Raw genomic sequence first — 22513 nt, 5'->3', positions numbered from 1 at the left:
TATTTTTCGAGTAGTTAGCTTGGAAAGACAGGGGGTAGAATAATTCACACCTCCCATTTTGAAATGTCTATTAAAAAGTAAATAATTTATTCACCAAAGTGTTATATATGACAAATTGAAGAGAAAAGGTCAATAAATAATATATTCAAATTTAAAACAAAAAAAGTAGTGTTTTTAGAAATTTACCTATAAAGTCCGAAGTTAAAACCTTTTTTTTAAAAAAACATGTTGTTTGTTTGTTTTTTTTTTGTTTTGTTTTTTTTAATGAAGCCTTGGTCCTTGCTCTTTTAATTGGAAAAAAAATTAGGGATTGAGTTACATTTTTCGAGGAGTTATAAGCTTGGAAAAACGGGGTGGAATTATTCACTATTTTTCACGAAATTTCTGACACACTTACCAATCTACCCATGTTAAGAACGGCTTTCAGAATAGACACCCCTAACCTTGCCAGAATACCCGAAAAGCTATAAAAGTTGACGTGTCGAATGTGAATGATGAGTTGGACGTAATGTAAAAATGTACCGAATTTAAAAGGGAACGAAATTAAAAGGGAACGAAATTCAAATCTCCGTTCCATTTTTACAACTGTAAAGCAGAGCATTCTATGCAAATTTTACCTAACTTACTGCATTAATGCTACTTTTTTTATGCTTATGCTTATGGCAAAAAAAAAAAAAAATTAGGTTTGGCTATAAATTCCTAAACTCATTTCACCCTAAATAATTTAGGTGACTGAAATAGGAATCTAATTGAATCTTTAATTTCCTGAATAGTATGAGAGAATTCATTTTTCTTCGAGTTATATCGAATTCATTAATACAGACTTTAGGGGCTTTTTTCGTAATGTTACTGTAAAAATTATTTTTTATTGCTACAAATTACGATGCTTTATTTATATAAAAAAAGCAAAAATAAATTCTTGCGTTTTTTATTTACTACTGAAAACCATAACTTTAGTAAAGGTATTTTTTGTTTAAACAAAATAAAACATTTTCACTAAGAGTTAAGTAAAAATAATTAGTTCATTATATTCTGCGATCATTATTTGAAAAATACTGCAATTTTCATTAAAATTAGTTGATTTCCTGATTTTTGGTGAATTTTTAAGTAAAGGGAGGAGTCAAAATGTTTATACACTTTGAGCGTTGGCATTCATTTTGTGTGTACCTACCATTTTTCGATGAATATTTGAGAGGAAAGCGACCACGTGTGGTTAATTTAAATCAACTTTCAATCACATGGTTACATTATCAATAATTATGTGATTAAACCCATTGAAAATTTACCGATATTGTAAACACATTCTGTTTACATTAAGCCTGTAGTGTTTTTTTAGTGATGCAATATTGGCAACTGAGATTTAAAAAACCCCGCGAGATCAGGAGAAAGAAATGCCCAGAAAATCGCTAGATTTTTAACTTTTATCGTCTGAAATTTTCAAAAATCGCTAATCCCCCCTCCCCACTCCATATTTTAACTTCCTACCATAAAAAAATTATAAATATAGTATATCCAATATATAAAATGTTCCGTGTTTTCTCACTATATGTTTCTGGAATTATATTGAAGCGGTTAGCTCCCCAGAAGGCTTACATATTTTATCAGCTAGTTTTGCCTGTTTTTTTCAGAGAGGGTATTTTTTTTTTTTTTGCAGGAAACAAATCATAAACTCAAACTTTTTATAATAAAAGTTAAATTGAAATATGCTGCAAATTAAACATCACAATAATGGTGCAACATATTTTGAAATTAGAAAAATATAAAACAAAAAAACTTTGTTTTAGCATATTAAAAGTATTTAGGTTGGTAGATAATTAAATTCTACTGTATTGGTATAAGTTTTTTTTTTTTTTTTTTTTTGCTGTTGTTTCTTGCTTTTTACAATTTTCGACTAAATACTTCTAAATAAAGCAGGGTTGCTTAGATCGTATTTTAAACTAAACTTCGGAGGTTGGAATGCCCCCCCCCCACCTAAAATGTACTTGGAAAAATCGATTTTATAGTGAGATTTAAGAATGGTTAGCCGAAAAAAGGTGAAAAACAAAACAAATAATCAATAAATAATTGTTACCAAAGGCAAGAAATGCTTTTTTTTACTTACATGAATGAGTTTATTTTATGTTTTAAAGTATTTTCAAGCGCTTTTCTTTATTTTTTAATCTAAAATTGCGGGTGTGTGAGTGCCAAATATCTCCAGATTTTCTAGAATTCCCTGCTAGATTGCAAACGAAATCTCCAGATCTAGCAGGAAAACTTCAGTGTTTTTTTTAGACTATTAATTGCGAACGAACCAAGAGTTACATTTATATATATATATATATATATATATATATATATATATATATATATATATATGGTGATCGTCACTTCTTGACAGAAGACCATCTTTCTCTTGCTTTATTATTGATTATTCATCCATTTCCATGTACTTCTTTTGATAACACATAAGTGTTAATAAAAACCTTTCATACATTATTTATTACAAGGTTCTGTGATGAAACTTGTGAAAAACATAATTGTATTATTTCAATCCTCCATCTTCAGTTTTATTTTTTGTGATAAATTTACTCTGGTGATAACATTTGAAATGGAAAAAAGAAATTTGAAGTATTTAAACTATTGGCTTGAAAGTCATTTAAACTGACTTTAAAATTCTTAGCAAATCCTCATCTATTGAAAGTTTTGAAAGCTATTTACGTCAAATAATTTTATAAATAAATATTAAAACAACGTTACTTTCATAAAAGTAATTAGTTTCTTCTGTAATTAAATTTAACTTTCAAAATTCTATTTGAAGCAAAATTTTGAAATTAAAATGTTGGTTTAAAAAAAATAAATAAATTGCATGATTAAAAAAAAATAACAGAAATAAAATTAATTAGATGCTTGGGCGATGCAGAATAGATACAGATAGTTATTTTATATTTTAGTGGTTTTAAAATGATGTTCCATAGAACGTTAGGAGTCTACATAGATAAAAACAATACTTGTTTCTTTTAAGATAAAGGATTCTTTTGCTTTTTAAGTGACTTGACCTGATCTTGTGAGTCACTGGAGCATGGGGGAAGGAGAATGTTATAAGTTTAAGACATTTCAAAGTTTAGAATCATTTGGATAATCAAGTAAAAAAAACTCATCAAAAGGAATGCCTTGATTCCGTTTCCTTTTCCGTAGTCTGGCAGATACTGCAAGCAAAGACCATATGTGGCGGCAATCCCACATATAAGACCTTGGTCAATGTAGGGGCAACCCTTCATACCAATTGTCACTATCCAGCTCCCCTACTCTCCGGGGAGTTGGTCCCCATTTCCCCTTTACTCCTCACATTAAAAATCGGCCTTGTGCCTAATTTGCTCGGTGAGGGAGCAAATAAATACCCTTTTCTTGGCCTTTTGGCCAAGATCAAAGTGTAGTATCTGTTCTTACTACATGCTGTACTTATGTTTGTAACTTTGTGATATAAAGTGGGGGATCACTTTTCTGTATTAATTTAATGTAAAATGATCACCCATTTTACAACCAGTCAGTCTCAAAGCCATTCAAGTCATTCTCCAGACCATTCAAGTTGTTTTTGAAGGATTCCAGGTATTTTTTAAGCATTCAAGTCATTCTTAAGGTCATTCAATTCATCCTTAAGTTTATGAAAGTCATTCTAAGTCATTTACTTTTTATTTATTTAAGTCATTTCAACCCATTTTTCGGTCATTTTAGTTTATCTTTAAGAATTTCATGTTAATCCTATATTCACACATTCATTCATTACACAAGAGCATGCGACTAATGGCCATCGGCCTTGTTTTTTTTTTTTTTTTAATGTTATCTCAGTGTAAATCTATTGCCTGTATTAATTGGAAACGATTTGTGGTTTTGTTTTCTGATTTTTTAAGAAAATTCTCTCTCTGTTTTTTTTTTCCCCCAAAATCTGGAAAGTTATTGTTAATGGTTATTTACATGAAACAAAAAATGGTAACCTCAGGAAAACTGTTTTTTAGCACCTTACTAGCCTGAGTGCCCGGCGTTGCCCGGGTGTTTGAAGGTATGTGTTGAGCAAAAAAAAAAAAAAAAGTGGTAGTAGGCAGGAAGGCAGGCTCGAACCCATGACGTGAAGGTTTGAGCCCGCCTTCCTGCAACCACTTTTGTTTTTTTTTTTGCTCAACACACACTTCCAAACATCTGGGCAACGTCGGGCACCCAGGCTAGTGTATCATAAAACAATCTCCAATTGAATTACAAAATCCAAAACTATTTTTTTGATAACACAAGAAGTGTTAATAAAAAACCTTTCATACATTATTTATTACAAAGTTCTGTGATAAAACTTGTGAAAAACATAAATGTATTATTTCAAAAAGACATGATTTATAGAAATGCTAATAATAAAAATTCTCTTTTTTTTTTTTTGTCTGTAATAACAAGTGTTAAAACAAAAAAAAAATTCTTTATAGAAATGTAAAAAAAGAAAGTTTATTTTTTATTGTTTCATGATAGCGCAAGAAGTGTTAAAACTATAACAATTTTTTTTTAATAAATTATTTCCATATGGCTTTATATTTCGTTTCATGTTTACTGCCTTCCATTCCATATTTAGGTAAACCGAGTCCACTTCTGGCGTCTTAACTTTACGTATTGAATTTTTGGACATAACCCAAAAGTTATAAACAGTCATTTTACATTATTCAAGTCGTAGTGATTGCAGGATAAGATAATACTTTTTTTTACGTGTATAAAAATTTAATGAAATTTTTGGGGTTTGTTTTACTATACACATAGATTCGAAAAAGTTGTCAAAAAACAAATATATAACAAATAAATGTTATCAAAGGCAAGATAAGTTACTTTTCTACCTAACTGGATATGTTTTAATGTTTTTATTCAATGTAACATGTTTATTCAGCTTGAAAAACATACAGTGTTTACCGATATATTGGAAAATTTAAAATGGCGCCCGAATCTCTCTTTGACACGGTAAGTTTGGGAAAAGGCGTTATAAATAAAAAACTAAACAAAATACGGTTAAAAACTCGCTCAATATATGTTACCGTGACATAGGCTGACATATATTTGGTGGGTTTTTAACAGTATTTTGCATATTTTTTATTTTTAACTCCTTTTCCCAAACTTTCTTCGAGTGTAGTAAAATTTTAAAAATGCAACTAAAGAGAGCATATGGTACATCAAATTTGGAAAACTTAGAAGTTGAAATTCTTTCGAAATCTCGAGTATTTATGTTCAAAGATGGTTATAATATGGGCCATGTAGTGAGTTTCTATGATGAACAGAACAGACTAAAAGTGTGACTTACATCTTTCTTTGACCTTAGCGTCTCAAAATTAAATCAGTTTGAAGTTCAACCATAACTAAATATTTTGAGCAAGTTTGGTGATGATTGGTCAAGCGATGTAGATGCTAGACCATACGCAAACATTGTAACAAACTAACTTGATTGAAAACATAACCTGCTTGACAAACATAAGTAGATAAACATGAAAGCAAACTAGTTAAAATTATGATACAAAATCATGTTATAAAACATTGGTATTTTGATCTTGAAGTCATACGTCAATTTTTGAGATTATAATGATAACCAAGTTTAGATGAGGTGCTTCAACTATTTATTTATAAAAGTGTCCTTACACCAAACTTTGCTTAACTCAGCAAAATTTTATGCACAAAGCCAGCGTATGTTAAATAAAAACAAAACTGTTTTCCTTAAGTTGTTTTTCTTAAAGTCGGTCTTCTTTTTTAGTAAAATTAGCTTATATCATTTTAGGATCTTCCAAAAATATTGCTGTAAAGTAATAGAGACATCTTACATGTTTTATTTTACAGTTTGGTAAGCCACTGATGCCTAGGCTGCTCAAATATAGGGCGTGGGGAGAGTGTGGTGGATTATCCAGAGAGAGAGAGAGAGAGAAAAAAAAGAGTAATACAAAAAAAAAAAAAGCAAAAAAAAATCAGTTATCCACAGACTACAAAGTGGTTATTTGAACGTAATTGCCCATCATTGGTTGACATTTTGTGGAGAGAAACAACACTTCACTGAAAGAGACAAAAAAAAAAAAACAAAAAAAAAAAAACAACATTTTTGTTCCCATCACCACTATTTCACCTCCCACCATCACCAGTATTCAGCATGTCATCCTTGTGTAATACTCCTGCCAGACAAAGGGAGTCGTTCTGCTTTGTATGATTCTGCAAATATCAGAGCAGAGTATTCAAAATGTATGGAACTAATAATGTTCAATGTGTTTTCATTTTTATAGTTTTTATGACCAATCAAGATAGGGGAAGGCACGGTGTATGAGGAAGGAATATTATATTATTTATTTTTATCTTCTATTTTATAAATCTCACCTGTCTCTTTGAATGAATGTATGTATGTATGTATGTATGTATGTATGTATGTATGTATGTATGTATGTATGTATGTATGTATGCCTATCTTTTTCTAGTTCGACCCTTCAGATGACAAATATAAAAAAATTGGCCCAAAACATTAATTCCTTCACCCTTAACTGGGAAATTTTGTGCAAGGAGGGGTCGGTTTTTTTCGTCGACATTTTAGCAAGTCATCGGATTGACTTCGCTTAATTTCAACTCTCTTTAGTTCCGGTTGCGTTCGATGAAGACATTGACAAAGACCTCACTTTTTTTTTTTTCCTCCTTTGCATTACGGATTTGAGCCTGCCTTCTTACTACCACGTTTTTTTTTTTGTTTGTTTTTTTTTTTTTAAATATCTCTGCCTACCGTTGTTTTGATTACCCCCTTCTGCTACCACTTTTTTTTTTGGGAGGGGGTTCCTTACTACACCACCTATACACACCCGGGCACCCCCTGCTATTGTTGTTTTGCGCCCCCCAACCCCCGGAGGGTCCTTAGTACGCGACCCAAACATCCGGGCAACACCAGGCACCCCTACTAGTTTAACAAAGAATGAATGGATTTTTTGATAAACATTAAATTAATGCAGATGTATCAGATCAAATGTATTTTGATTTAACTGTTTACAAGCAGAATATATACCTTAATATGTTAGCCTGAAGGAGGAGAAAGAAATTGGGAACTTAATGGAACCATTTGTTTTACTCAGTGTTGTCCGGGATTAAAAAAATGTAGTATTGCTTTTGCTCACTGATATATATTAATTCTCTTCAGATTACTAGCTTTATCAACATTACTCTGTTGAAGTGGAAGGGGTAGGAATTAATCAGGACCATTTGTTCTACTCTGCATTGTTCAGAAATTATAAATGTAAAGTTACAGTATTATATAGATTCCTTCAGTCTTGACGAAGTATGGATACACACTATAAAGGCTACCTGCGCATAGAATTTTTGTGGCAAGAGTTTCGCAATCTCCAACCCCACCTCTTCTAAGTTGGCATTGTTAAATACCAGTGGCAAGTAGAGGTTCAGGATGACTACAAAAAAATGATGAGATAAGCGGGAGCACATAATACAGCACCTAGCATTTCCAAATGGTCGCCCATCTGGTACTAGCCAGGCTCAACGTTGCTTAATTTTGGTGAACGTGATTATACCTTATAGCATTACATTTCAAAGAAATAGCTGTAGTAAATGAATTATATTCATTTTTCAACATTCAAATTGGAGAGAGGTATGGGTGGGCAGAATTGAAAGAGAAGGTTGGGGAGAAAGATGGAAAATAAGAAAGATAAATCCAATTTTAAACCATAAAAAGTTTGACGTTTTTTTAATGTTTTGTTTTGAAAATTAGTGACCATAAAGGAAGGTAATTTGTTTCTCATTAATTATTATGGTTACCAGTGACACCAATTTTTTTATTTTTTATTTATTTTTATTTTTGATTTATTAGTCATTTGGAATATTCCATTTTCAATCTAAGGGATGTTTTGAAGAACATGAGCATAGTAGTTATCCATCAAATGTTGACAAGTAAGAGCCTAAGTCGAAGCCAATCCATGCACAACTGTTTGAAAACTTGCTTCTGAATTAGACTTTACGTATACAACAATTTCTAACCAGTTGAGAGAGATTGGCAAAACAAAAAACCTGATAAATAGGTGCCTCACAAATTGAATGACAACCAAAAGAAACGCTGTTATGAAGTCTCATCTTCCCTTCTTTTATGCAACAAGAACGACCCGTTTCTTGACCGGGTTGTGACTTGCAATGAAAAGTGGGTTCTTTACGACAACAGGCAATGCTCAGCTCAGTGGTTAAACACCAATGAAGCTCCACGACACTTCCCGAACCCAGAGTTGCACCAAAAGAAGGTCATGCTGATTGTTTGGTGATCTGCGACCGGTCTCATCCATTACAGTTTATGGTGGGGAAGTACTGTCAACAAATGGATGAAATGCATCAGAAACTTCGATAACAACACCCGGCATTAGTCAACAGAAAAGGCCTAATTCTCCATGACAATGCCCGACTGCATGTTGCTAAACCGACCCTGCAGAAGTTCAATGAATTGGGCTATGAAACTCTGCCTCATCTGCCATACTCTCCAGACCTCTCACCTACCGACTACCACTTTTTCAAGCATCTCAACAACTTTCTGTGTGAGAAATGCTTCAAAAACATCCTCAGTGACTTTATTACGACCAGAATGCAAGATGTTTACGTTACTGGCATAAATACACTTGTTTTGCATTGATTATTATGGTGCTTATTTCGATCAATAAGTTTTTATTTGAGCCGAGATATATTCATCTGAATGTAATAGTTAAAAACCGCAAGAACTTTCTTATCAACCTGATATTTAAAATGCCATGTTAATTAAAATTAACAAGTGAGTGTATTTCATTCAACAAGACCTAGAAGTTCTTATTCCTTAATTTTCAAAAAGTAACCACTGGAGAATCGTCAACAAACAGCCTTGTTGAAGGAGAGACTATACTGCATTAAAAAACATGAGTACAAAACACATAAAGAAGAAAAACAAAAATATTAAGCATCAATATGCAAAATCATGTTTAAATTTAATTTTGTTTTAATCTTTTTTAAAAATGGCATGCGCCCCAAAATATCGAAAGTAATTGAAAGGACAACATTCAGCAATCATACTTTTTATATATATATATAAAAAAAATTAAAGATTTTTTTTTTTTATCTAATAATAAAGTGTTGTTAAAAAAAAAACGAAATAATTTAATTTTTAAACGAGAAAAGTCAACTTGGTATACCTTTTTATTATTATTTTTTTTTTTCATAAATCCAAATCACCATTCACATTGGAAATGTCAACTTTTATAGGTTTTCGGGTATGTTTACAACGAATAACCCCCCCCAACCTCCCCATGTTAAGAACGGCTTTCTAAATAGACACCACCAACCTTGTCAGCATACCCGAAAACCATTCCTAACATGAGAAGAAAAGGGTGTTAGTCTCCTCTCAACTTTTTTTAATTATAAAATAAAATAGCCAATTTGAAACCATAAAAAGACGGACGTTTTTTTTAATGTTTTGTTTTGAAAATTAGTGACCATAAAGGAAGGTAATTCGTTTCTCATTAATTATTATGGTTACCAGTGACATCAATTTTTTTTTTGTTTTATTAAACTCAGATGTTTATTAGCCATTTGGAATATTCCACGTTCAATCTAAGGGATGGTCACGATGATAACGGTCGATATTGTCTTGAAGACTTTCTATTCTCCTCTTTGTTTCACTGAAAAAAAAGACAATCGTTTTTTGTTCTTGTACTAAATTATTATTTTTGTTTTTAAATTAGATTTTGAAAATAAATTTAATTTGTCACTAAATTATTAACTAAATCAAATTGTTATAAAACTATAACTAATAATTTTGCCAATAACTTTTTTTATGAAAAATCTGTGACCCTGTAAAGCAAAAATCATCCACATGTGTAGCAATTATATCTTGCAATTTGTTTTCGAAATGCCATGTAAATATAGCATGATCATATTTTGAAGCTATAGCTCTTGACTTCATCAATTCCTCCCTGAGTGTGAGATACCAGAATCTAGAGGCATCGGTCAAGCCATATACACATTTGGAGAGTTTCCAAATATAGCCTTGGGGTACATTAGCTTCTTTGGGAGGATTCAGATAAACCTGTCTTTCCAACTTCTTGCTTTGCAGAAATGCTGTTTTGATATCCATGGATTTACATACCCAATGGTTGGATGCCATTATAGCTAATGCTATGCGTAAACCTTTTTTGGAGCATGTAGGAGAATCATTTCTTAGATTCTCAGCATCTTTATCCTGAAAACCTCGGGCAACGAGTCTGGCCTTGAATGTTTGTTGGTTATTGGAATTTTTGCTTGTGTAAATCCATCTGGTGGAGATTTTTGGTTGGCCTTGATCCGGTACTTGAACATAGACTTTATTTTTAACCCAGCTCTGAAGTTCCTTTTGTTTAACTTCCTCTAGTTCCGGGCTATCATTGACAGAGGTGATCATTACTTCTTCCTCAGTGCAGGAATCATGGTGCTCTTCATTTTCTTCAATCTCATCGGTTTGCCAATCGGAAATTCCATGTTCAAAGTCCAACCAGAAAGGTTCACCCTGTTCCATAACTACATTCATCAAATGCTTATTTTTTGTCTGCTCTACTTGTGACATTTAACTTCTTCCAGTCTGATTTTGTGTCATTGGCAAGCTTGCATTTGATGATTTGTCCAGATTTAGGAAGTTTGACTTACCTGGTGGTGGTGTCGCATTTATTAGTTATGTCTTGAATCTCCACAGTAGGGTGTAGTTCAGAGTGATCTGCTATTTCTAAATCTTCTTCTAAAATATTCTCTTCGAAGTTTGACACTCTTGGGGATCCTTCAGCCTCTTGTAGGGTACTCAATTTCTCGTTGTTACCCTCATTGTGATTCTGGTATGTTTCAGGGTAGAAAGCTAAATGAGACGGATGCACTCTAACATAGGTGCCGCCATGCTTGACAAGCACCTGTTTGTTCTCCCACCCTATGACTGTCCCAGGCCCGAGCCACCTATCACACAAGTTCCTTTTGTAGAGAACAGCATCTCCATTTTTATAGGATTGGGTAATACCTGTTCTAACTTGGTGGCGGAGTGCTCATCTAAGCTTTTCTGAAGATTCACTGGCTATGAAGTGTTTCCTGACAGCATGCATAGCGTTAAGGTTATTTACAACAATTTCACTGGTAGAGACACCTTCTAGTGCAGGGAGTTTGTCATTAAGAAAACCAGGTAGGTTGGGATTTCTGCCAAAAACGAGTTGGTTGGGACTATATCTATGGACACTTTGAAGTGTATTTTTTGCACTTACTGCCTATGCGAGATCCACCTCGAAACTGCAATTTGTTTCTTCTAGGGTGTTCTTCACCATTTTCCCTAAAATCCCATTGTGTCTTTAAAAAAAAAGTTAAAAAAAAAAAAATGACTTGTGCGCCATCACCGAGAATTGAAACCAAAACGTTTAGCTTATGGTTTACATTTTTGTCTTTGAAAGTTAGATAGAAAAGTAACTTACCTTGCCTTTGATAACATTTATTTGTTATATATTCGTTTAAAACAAAACAACTAAACAACCAAACCTTCAATAACGACAATATTTGTGATATTCACCAATATCACTTTTTACTAGTGTTGGGGCGATTAATCGGAATTGGAATCGGAAAAATTGGAAGATTTGAGGGTATTGGAATCAGAAAAATTGATGCCTATTTTCCGATGCCAAAATGATTCTTTTAATTTTCTTTTTTTATTTGATTTTGTTTAAAGTAAAATATTCCATTGCTAGTAATAATGATAAAATAATAAATATTTTAAATTATCAGTGAAGCTGAAATCGATAGATCATCCTCCACAAGTGTATTTGGATGTTTAGGAAAATTGCTGCATATTTAACACGTGTTTTTACGAAAACCAGGGGAAATAACAACTCTATAGTTAAATAATTAGAGATTTATAAAGAATCGGAATCGGTAATTGTATTGGAATCAGGGAAAATATTGGAATCGTCCCATCACTACTTCTTACCCTACAATTCATCACTAAATGACTATAAAGATTGGCAGTACGTAAAGCAAAAGTGAGATTATTTGCGAAATTGTGAATTCCATTCCCAGTCTTTGTGCATCATTTATCTGCTGCCGCTGCTGATCTTAATTATGCTGCCAAACCGTTGGGTCGGCACTATGTGACCTTTTAAAAATCAAGTTGTCAAAATGCAGACGTTTGCTAAATTGTCATCTAATGTGTCACAGTCTTGCTGAAAACTGTCTGGATGGGTGGGCATGTGGGGGAACTGGCTGTTCTTGACGTTGTGGTTGAATGTGAAAAAAAAAAACCAAAAAAAAAACAGACTTTGTTTTATAATGATTAATTGCAATTCAGTGGGTCTCATGTTAGTCAAAGTTCAAAACATATAACGGCTAGCAGTATTGGAGTCATTTTGTTTTTTATTCTTTCTATCCTATGTTTATATATTCAGTTAAGCTTAAAACTTGTGTTCCGCATGGATTTTGTACTAAAATATTTGGGTTTGTATTACAATCCACAGAGGTAAGAAAAAGTTGTCAAAAAACAAATATATAACAAATAAATGTTGACTACTGTACACTCTTAACCCTTATCCTCGATTGGTCTCTGGGCCTTGATAAGTGGTGATGCCTATGCAAAAAAAAAAAAAAAATGTGACGTCTTTGCTGTTGCACCCATTGGCAAACCGGAAGTGACATAGGTTTAAATTAAAGCTAGTCAATCAAAAATAAGACGATTACTTTTGAAAATATCAGCAAAAAAGCGACCCCTCCTTGTAGAAAAGTGCCCAGTTGAGGGTGAAGGAATGAATGTTTTTGGCCAATTTTTCGATATTTGTTGTCCGAAGTGTCGAGCTTCAAAACGATACCAATCTTGTGAAAATCCGTCACTTCTGTCAAAAGTTTTAGGCAGGCATACAAGCATACATACATACATACATACAGACAGACAGACAGACAGACAGACAGGTGAGATTTATATTATAGACTAGCGGGGCTACCCGGCGTTGCTCGGGATTGTATAAACAATGAGAAAATTGAAGTTGATTTTGAACATATTTGTTATTCTTCGGATAGAGGAATTTTTAATGTCTATGTATCATTAGCTTTTTCGAGCCAATGAATATTTTACCTACTCTAGGACGGGTATTACACGTATCAAAAAATTGTACCATATCTAGGATAAGTAATTTATACCATATATATGAAATAATGTTTCCTTTGCGGGGATGAGTAATATACAACACATATTTAAAATAATTTTACCTACCCTCGGACGGGTAATTAAAATACATACATGAAACAATTTCAACATGTTTAATAATTTTTCTTACAACCAAGGCTACCATAATTTTAAGAAAACTGGAACAATTTTTAGAAAGTAGCTCGGGACCGTATAAACAATGAGAAAATTGAATTTGATTTTGAATATATTTGTAATTCTTAGGAGTGAGAAATTTTTAATGTCTATGTATCATTTGCTATTTCAAGCAAAAGGATATTTTACCTAGCTAGGACGGGTATTAGACGTATGAAATAATTGTATTTTACCTAGAGTAGATAATTTACAGCATGTATATGAAATAATTTTACCTTTGCAAGGACGGTGAATATACAACACATATTTAAAATAATTTTACCTACACTGAGACGGGTAATTTAAATAGATATATTAAACAATTTCACAAACTTTTTTTTACTCCAAAACGGACATTACTTTCTCCAACTTAACCCCCAAAAGAAAACTCAAGAGCACGTTTAAAATTAACATGATCATGCTTCTTTCTACCCACTACTACAACCATCACATCAATCCCGGATGAGTACATAAAACATTTTAACAAATATAGATCACCCCCTATAGAAACTGGCCTAGGAAACTTTCATAGAAAACCAACAATATATATGTATTAATCTAATTGGGAGATCATTAACTGTTTAAGCCATATCTGGAATCGACTTCACAAATGAAATAATTTTGAGATAGAAAATTGTTTAAGCCATTTCCGGCACAAACTTTATATTTCACCACCCTCATTTAATCCAGGGCGACGCTGATTATTCTGCTAATATATATTTGCCTCTATCTCATTCAATCCCGGGCAACACTAGGAATTTTGCTTATGTATATTTTATTTCCATCAATCTCCTTCAATCCCTGGTGACGCCGGGAATATTGCAAATAAATTATCTCACGTATCTCATGCAAGTTTGAGTAATGCCAGATATTCTGCTTTTGTATAAGTGCAGCTATCTAATACAATCCCAGTCGACGCCAAGTATTCGTCTATTCTGTATTTGTACCTATATCATTTAATCCCAGGCGATGCCAGGTATTCTGTTAGTATTTATCTGCACCTGCATTATTAAATCCTATATATTTCCACCCATCTCATTCAATACGGGTTGATGCAGGGTATTCTGCTAATATATATTTCCACCTATCTCATCCAATTCCAAGCAACGCCAGGTATTTTGCTAATATATATTCTAACCTATTTCATTCGATCCCGGGCAACGCCGGATGTTCTGCTAGTATATATCTCAATCAATCAAATGAAATCCTGGGCGCCGCAAGGTATTCTGTTAGTATATATTTCAATCAATCTAATTCAATCCAAGGCAACGCCAGGTATTCTGCTAATATATATTTGCATCTATCTCATTGGATCCAAAGCAATCAAACCAAATATTTGAATATATAAAGAACTTGAAGCATGGAAATGTTTACCCAAATAACCAGATAGAACATCAAATGACCAGAAAATGATTGACATGCCCTAAAACTAAACAACCATCTGTAATTTATCAGTATTTAATTTCTTAATTTTAGATACTTTAATGACACAAATACATGCTAAAATATTCTTTAATTCTAGGATTGAGTTATGTTTGAAAAATTCCATTTTAATTCTTGCCCGTAACTTATAATTAACTGAAAAATTCACACGTCTCTCTCCTAGCTATCACCCCCTCGCTATGTGTTGATTCAACCACTCTAATAGTTTTTAATATCTGTCAGAATTTAGAGAAAGAGTGATTCGCTCTTTTTAGCAAATTTACATATGTTCGTATGCACCATAAACACATAGGTAAATTAGATAGCAAAAATAACATGGCTCTAAAAACCCACTTGACAATAAAAGTTAATGAGATGGATAGATTGTTAGTTGAAAGATGAAGAATATGATTAAAAGACTTTTAGTTAAATATGAAGACAACGAAATGGAGTTTCATTCTATATTCAAAAGCAACTTTATTTGTCATCTTCGTTAGTAGCATGTACAAGAGAGAGTTCAGTGTTCTTGTGTGTAAAGATGGATTTAATATTCTTTATACACTTGTAGCCAGTAGTCATAGGGGCAAAGGAGGCTGGTTAAAGGAGAAATGTTACTGAATTATTTAAAAAAAACAACCAACTTAGCGGGTGAAAAATTGCAGCCATCTTGTTTAAATCGAAATCGAAAATTACCTCAGTTTTGAACTCTCCTATGTCTTACGATCATTTTCATCAAATTCTATTTTTTATTTTCTTTAATAAATAATTTTCTACCTTATCAATTTTCATAATTTTTTGATATAATCATCTTAAAAACATGAGAAATACATAGATACCATTGTTTTCATGTGAAATTCAGTTTTACGATTTCCGAAATTTTGTCCCAATAGTGTAGAAGCGCCAAAAATTTTTCGTCAAGTGAAGGAGTAGGATTTTACTTCCTCGGAAGTTTGTACATTGAAGGGGCACAAGTGCTATGAGTTCATCGGTGTACATCCCATTAAAGTATTTATAAAACAGGCACAAGGATTCGATATTGTAGTGATGAGACAGAGGTGAGAGCTTGGCTGACAATGTGATTAGTTGGTTGTTTTTGTTTTACGGCATATCAACCCTGTTCAGGTTATTTAATGCCAAATCTAGTTATTTTGAAGAAAATTTTTGTTAATAGAATATATATATTTTTTTCAAGTCAGTTTCTATTTTTTCATAGTTGGAACCCTAACAGGTCACTGTTTTGGGACCACTCCGGGTCAGAATGGACCTGGGAGCAATGGCAATTAAAGGGTGACTCCACACACACCAAAACAAGAATAAAGAGTGCTCAATACATTAGTAGAGCCAAATGTTTTTTTATTATCAAGTGTATTAACTAAATTCATTAGAAATTGTTTCAATGGACAGGATAAAAATTATCCGTCCATACCGTCAGGATTCACTTTTTTTAATTGTATTGAACAGTTTATTCAAATGCAATTCAGATAATTGGGCCTCATATCAGTGGGGGGGGGGGGGGCAATATGCGAACGAGCTATAGAAAGGAAGACCCCGAAACAATGTATATCTCTCCTGATTACCCGATATTATCTTTAAGATGCCACAAAATACACCCCCAAAAACATGACTATATACAAGTTTACAAGTGAATAAACTAAGAAATGCAATGAAATACCCCCCTCCCAAAATAAAATAAGAAGCACGATTCTATACAATTAAAAAGCAAAAAAAAAAACTTAGATGAGGTAGGCTCTAGAAAGGCGCGTTTTCTCTCTTGACAACTGACATTAACTTTATCTAAATTGGATTACTTAACAAGTGAAAACAGCTGATAAACATCATTACAAGCCTATATGGTAAGCTGTTTCTTTCAAAACACGTCTTCTGTTGTTTGCTTGTTTCACGGTGAGTTTCTGCTTCTGTTCTCGTAGTAGTTTTTATCCTCTACTCTTACTTGCATCAGTGTGGTCTGATGAGAGTTCTGTATCATATGCTATTTCTGAATCATATATGCAAACAACACTACCATCTATGGCAGTCCTTTTCAACGAGGGTTCTGTGGACTTGTACCTCCTTGGCGTATATACCCCTGACAAACCTGTTTAGCAACAAAATCCCGTCCCTACATTGTAGGGTTTTTTAGATTCCGGAAAGCCTTCTACTCTAATAGCTTCTTCCCGCAGACCGTTAGACTTTTGAATTTTCTCCTTGTTTCATGGCTGTACTGACATGCAGAAGATTAGATATACAAGATAGAATGACAAATCTTTCGTCCTAAAGAAACAACACTACAGCTTTATTTTAAAACTTTTATTGGAAAAATCAATTCAGGTAACTTGATTATGTAGTAGAGCTGACATCTATTCAATGTAGCTGCCTTCAGCCTCAACCACCGCCTCGATACAGATCCGGAGCCAGGAGCATGCCTTTTCCACAAGCGCTGGCTGGAGCTCGGCGAATACTCGGAAGATGGCAGTGATCAGGCTCGCTTTGGTGTTGTGAGAGGTCATGTTGGTGATGTTCTTGACATATGACCAAAGAAAGTAGTCCAGCGGGTTCAGGTCGGAGGAGGAGGGGGGTCAGTGAGAAAAGGGTACAAAGTCGTAGCACTCTTTCTGAAGCAAAGCCTGGGTCCTGCTGCCACTCCCAGAGTCTGCCAGCAGTCACCTGATTACACAAGGGGATCATCACACTTTTCAACACATCCAGGTACATTTTGGTGTTGACTTTCAAGCCAATTTCGAAGATTTGAGGTTGCATGATGTGGCCCTTACTTGAAACCATGCCAAAGATCATAAACATGGCTGGAAAATTCATTGAGCTGTGCCCTTAAGTGTTGAACCATCCGGATTTGCATTTTGAGGGTGCTGGCAATGGTCCTGTTGTCATAACTGGGATTGTTAGAGAGAATGAGTTGTATAGCGATGAATCTCTGATCTTGCTCATTGAACAGTGTCACTTTCAGACATGATAGAAGGCTCCTATCGTTCTTGGGGTTTGTACACAACCGGTAAACTAGTAGATGGTCTGCAACTAAAAAAGAAAACCGATTTTCATCAAACGGAAATGGAATCATGTCTTTTTTAGGGCAACAATTTTGTCATTCCATCCTGTAATATAAGCCGACATGTTTCTCATCTTGCATAGTCTCCCATAAACATGTTCCTAAATAGTGGTGGCCCGTATGCTTTTTTTTGGGGGGGGATGGGGGGGTGAACAAGAATAAATAAATAAAAAAAGAACAAGTGATTCTATTTAAATTAAATCTCTGACAGCTGGAACTATTTGCAGTTTTTATTATTCATAGAATTACCCATTTTGACACTTTTATTTTCTTTTTAAGCGGAGGCCCTGAAAATGAGTTGACATAATTAAAAGTGTTGACCATTTTTTTTTCTTTTCATTGATTAATTTTAAGCTCTGCTGTTAGGAAATATGTGAGAAGAACGGAACAAATATATAAATATATAAAAGTTGTCCAGTTGTTTAATCAAACTTCTCTAAATTAAAGTATGTTATTTTGTTATAGACCTGCCTATGATGTGTCACACAAGGAAATGTGTTATTGTAAGGTGGGAAAACTTACTTCTGGAGTTCAAATGGAAATAATAACAATTTTAAAAAAAAAGGGCGGGGGGGGGGGTATTTGCTCCAAACTCTGTTTTGGGTATCATATCAAGAAAGATGAGCGGCTATGATATTATTTTATTATTGGAATCCTTTGAGATGAGTAATTTGTGAAAACTTCTCGAGTTCAAATGGGAATAATAACAATTTAAAAAAAAAGGGGGGGGGGTACTTGCTCCAAACTCTGTTTTGGGTTTCATATCAAGAAAGATGTAAATAAGCGGCAATGATATTATTTTATTATTGGAATCTTTTGAGATGAGTAATTTGTATATTTATTTATTCATTTGTGGACTATTAATCTCATCACAACGTTTCGGCCAACTATTTCTGTGGCCTTCATCAGGTAAATAACTACAACGGAATAGAAATGCTGAGTCTCTTAACTATATCCTCAGTAATTATTGCCGATTCCATAGCTGTTCTTGTCTCACAACGTTTGGCCAACTAATTCTTTGACTAACTTTGAATAGTATTGAAACCGCTATCTTCAGAAAATGCTCACCTGGAACTGTGACGCAGTGGATGGAGGCGTTGAATCTCTATGGTTCCGGGTGAGCATTGTCTGAACACAGCGATTTCAATCCTACCCAAAGTTGCTATTTACAATGCCTCTCCACGGGACAGAATTAGACACCAGGGTCGTTTTTTAATGTAGAGAAAAGGAACAAAAGTAAAAATTGTCTCAGTCGTGAAGGATTTCTCCTCCACTGACAGAGAACAAGAAATTGAAGTGTAGATCCGAAGAACAGATACTACGTCTTGATCTGGACCCGAAGGCCAAGAGACGTAAAACTATCCTACCCAAAGTTGGCCAGAGGATTAGTTGGTCAAAACAATCGAACCCCAGATCATATGTATTACTGTCCGGTGCGTTATCCATTACGCTACAAAGTCCTAGATAAGTTTACTGTTATTTTTATCATTTATAAACTTAACCATATGGTCTGAGGTCCGATTCCTAGAGAGACGGTCAAGCTACACTGAGGAGAGGTAGGGCCTTGAAACATGCAAATTTGTAGATTACTGTTTTAAAAATAATAAAAAATAAATAAGTAAAAATATTATTTGTTTACGTCCAAATAAAATATGGACGATTTTTTAAGTAAGATCTTCAAAGTGAAGACACTATTTGATCGTATTATCGTTAAAAATAAATATATATATATATATATATATATATATATATATATATAAAAGTGACCTATTCTCTGTGTATGTATGAAAAGTCGGAACTTTTAAGGGTATCAGAATCGGAAAAATTTGTGCCTATTTTCCGATGCCAAAATGACTCTTTTGTCTTTTTTTAATTATTTTTTGTATTATTTGAACTATTATACTCATCTTGGTTGTTTTTTTTTGTTGTTGTTTTTTTTTCAACATTTCAGTCGATGTAACCTCCGACCATCTTCAGGTGTATTCACACTGGATGTTATTGATGAATAGTGAAAAAAATGTTTGTTCGATGGGAAAGCAAATAAACCGTAGTCGTTAGAAATTAAAAACGCTAATAGCGCCAAGTCTTTTTTAAATTTTTTATTAATAAATCAGGTCCATTCCGTTTTTTTGATATGATGAATTTATATTTTTGAGATGAGGATTTATAATTATTTTTTTGTATTATTTGGATTATTATTCGTGAAACAACTAAGAAAAGATGAGAATAGTAGTCTGCAATAAAAAAAATTAATAAATAATACTCATCTCAATAATGAATTCCAATTAAATAATATATATATACCATTCGATACGGACCCGATCATGGAAGATCAGACAATAAATAAACATGAATTCATAAGACCAAAAAATTCAACCTTGATCGCCCTTCGGGGCCTGTGGTGCAGTTGATAGAGACGTTGAATCTCTACAGTTCCAGGTGAGAATTGTTTGAAGATAGCGGTTTAAATCCTACCCCCAAAAAACGGTGAGAGGCTTACTTGCCCAAAATGTGGCGAGATGACAACAACTACAGAAGGCAGTAATTGCAGTGGATGCAGTCAGGAGATTCAGAGTTCCTATCCCGTCGCGGTTACCACCTGACGAAGACCAGAGGAATAGTTGGCCGACACGTCGTGAAACAACTAAAAAAAAAGATGAGGATAATAGTCCGCAAATAAATAAAATTAATAAATATTTATTGATTTTACATACCAGTAAAACTAAAATGTATTGATCATCCCCACAAGTGTATTTTCTCAAGTATGAAAATACATGCACATTTATGCTAATCGGGAATTACTAATACATTTACTAGACCAGCAACTACAAGTCAGAATGGAAACTCGACTGCCCATGCGACAGCACTTCTCACCGTTACACCATTTAGCTGCTGTTACGATATATATATATATATATATATATATATATATATATATATATATATATATATATATATATATATCCATTCCATCACTCAAAAGTTAGTGAGTAAAAAATAAACTGTCAGACAAAATCGATTTCAAATATTTAGAAGAATTCAGAAAGCAAATAGAAAGACAACCCCGGTTGTCAATTAACTTCTATTATGAGACGTTTTTTCTTTCTTTCTACTTTTTTTTAAAAATACTTTTTTCTTTTCTGTTTTTTAAAAATCTTTCCATTTCACGACATATTTTTTTTATTATTTTTCTTTTTATTCCATCGATTTAGACGTTATTTTTATATGAAATTTAATACTATTGCAAATTCTACTCCCGTAGAGATTCAACACCTCTATCCATATCCGATGGTGAGGCCCCAGCTTGTGGGCTTTGGGGAGTGTGGAGCCACCCCTTAATTGCCATTGCTCCCACGTCCACTCTCACCCGGAGTAGTAGTACCTGTTAGGGTCCAAACTATGGGTTAAATAGAAACCGACTTGAAAAAAATACAAATATATTCTATTAAAAAACTTTTCTTTAAAATCACTGGATTCGGCATTAAATTACCTGAAAAGGGTTGATATGCTGTAAAACAAAAACAATTAACCAACCTAGTGAAGGATAATGACACAAAATGTCTCCTGATTCCCGAGTTCAACACGATAAACCTAAAAATGGTTGGAGGTTACATCGTTTGAAATGTGAGTAACACTCAACATGAAAACACTAGGTGGGATCCTTCTACCGCTCCAGAAGATATCTCACTAATGATGCAATTCTCTATCTGTATAAAAGCCAAGTACTCCAAGGATGGAGTACTGCTGCCACATCTGGGCAGGAGCTGCTAAAAACAGTCTATCCTGCCTTGACAGAGTACAAAATAGACTTCGTGGCTTGGTGGAGGATGGCCTTTTCTCTTCCCTGCAACCTCTCTTCCACAGAAGAGACGTTGCGAGCCTGTCTCTGTTTTATCGCTATTTCCATGGCAAGTGCTCGTCTGAGCTCCATTCTCTGGTCCCCCCCACCAATCTTTCATGAAAAACACCCAACTAGCTGAAACCACTGTCAATAATTTTCCCCACTCTTTATCTGTGCCTAAATAAAAACGTAGATTCCATGAACAAAGCTTCTTTCTTAGAACTGCACGGCCGTGGAACTCTCTGCCGCTTGCCTGTTTTCCCCCCCGAATTCAACTTGGATGTCTTCAAGCCCAACACAAACAAATTCTTGATGAACCGTCCCCTTAAGTAATGACACCTTATCAAATCCCCAATACTAACTATTACTACAATACTGTCCCACTGATTAGTGTACACACAATAACCCTTATCCCCGAGTGGCTCCTGAGCCTTGATAAGTGGTGACCCCATGTAAAAAAAATTAAAAAAAAACAAAAACTAGTCTGAATAATCCAAATTATCAATCTTCATTTCAAAACTGGAGAAACATAAAATGGGTTGATATGCTGCAAAAAGAAAAAAAAAACAAACCTGAACTAGTATTTTTTTTCTGCTCCAAACAATTATATCATAGTTTATATCTCTCTCTCAAAAGATGAAACTGACTTTCTAACTTTGATTTATCTTCAACTAGCAAGAGTAACCGGCGTTTCCCGGGTGTGTGGAGGTGTGATAAGAAACCCTGTGGGAGGGAAGGGATAAAAAAAAAGTGGTAGTAGCGAGGGGGAGGATTAAAACAACAGTAGGCAGTTTGAGTGTGGAGAGGTGTTAAAAAACAAAAAAAAAAAGTGGTAGGCAGGCAGGTTTGAACCTATAATGCAAAG

The 22513-nt window shown here is 33.8% G+C and overlaps 1 protein-coding gene and 1 pseudogene across 2 annotated transcripts in view; both read left to right on the top strand.

Annotated features, from left to right (window-relative positions):
• Positions 1 to 22513, top strand: part of LOC145276853 (structure-specific endonuclease subunit slx1-like) — a 251566-nt gene that overhangs the window by 47648 nt on the left and 181405 nt on the right. The gene's annotated exons all lie outside the window — the stretch shown is intronic.
• Positions 3376 to 3513, top strand: LOC145284084 (U2 spliceosomal RNA; annotated as a pseudogene).

Source organism: Euprymna scolopes, chromosome 1 (genome assembly GCF_053919585.1).
Source record: "Euprymna scolopes isolate OS-2025 chromosome 1, ASM5391958v1, whole genome shotgun sequence".
Classification (NCBI taxonomy): domain Eukaryota; kingdom Metazoa; phylum Mollusca; class Cephalopoda; order Sepiida; family Sepiolidae; genus Euprymna; species Euprymna scolopes.
The sequence above is the reverse complement of the archived record's forward strand: the minus strand, read 5'-3'. Positions and strand labels throughout refer to the sequence as shown.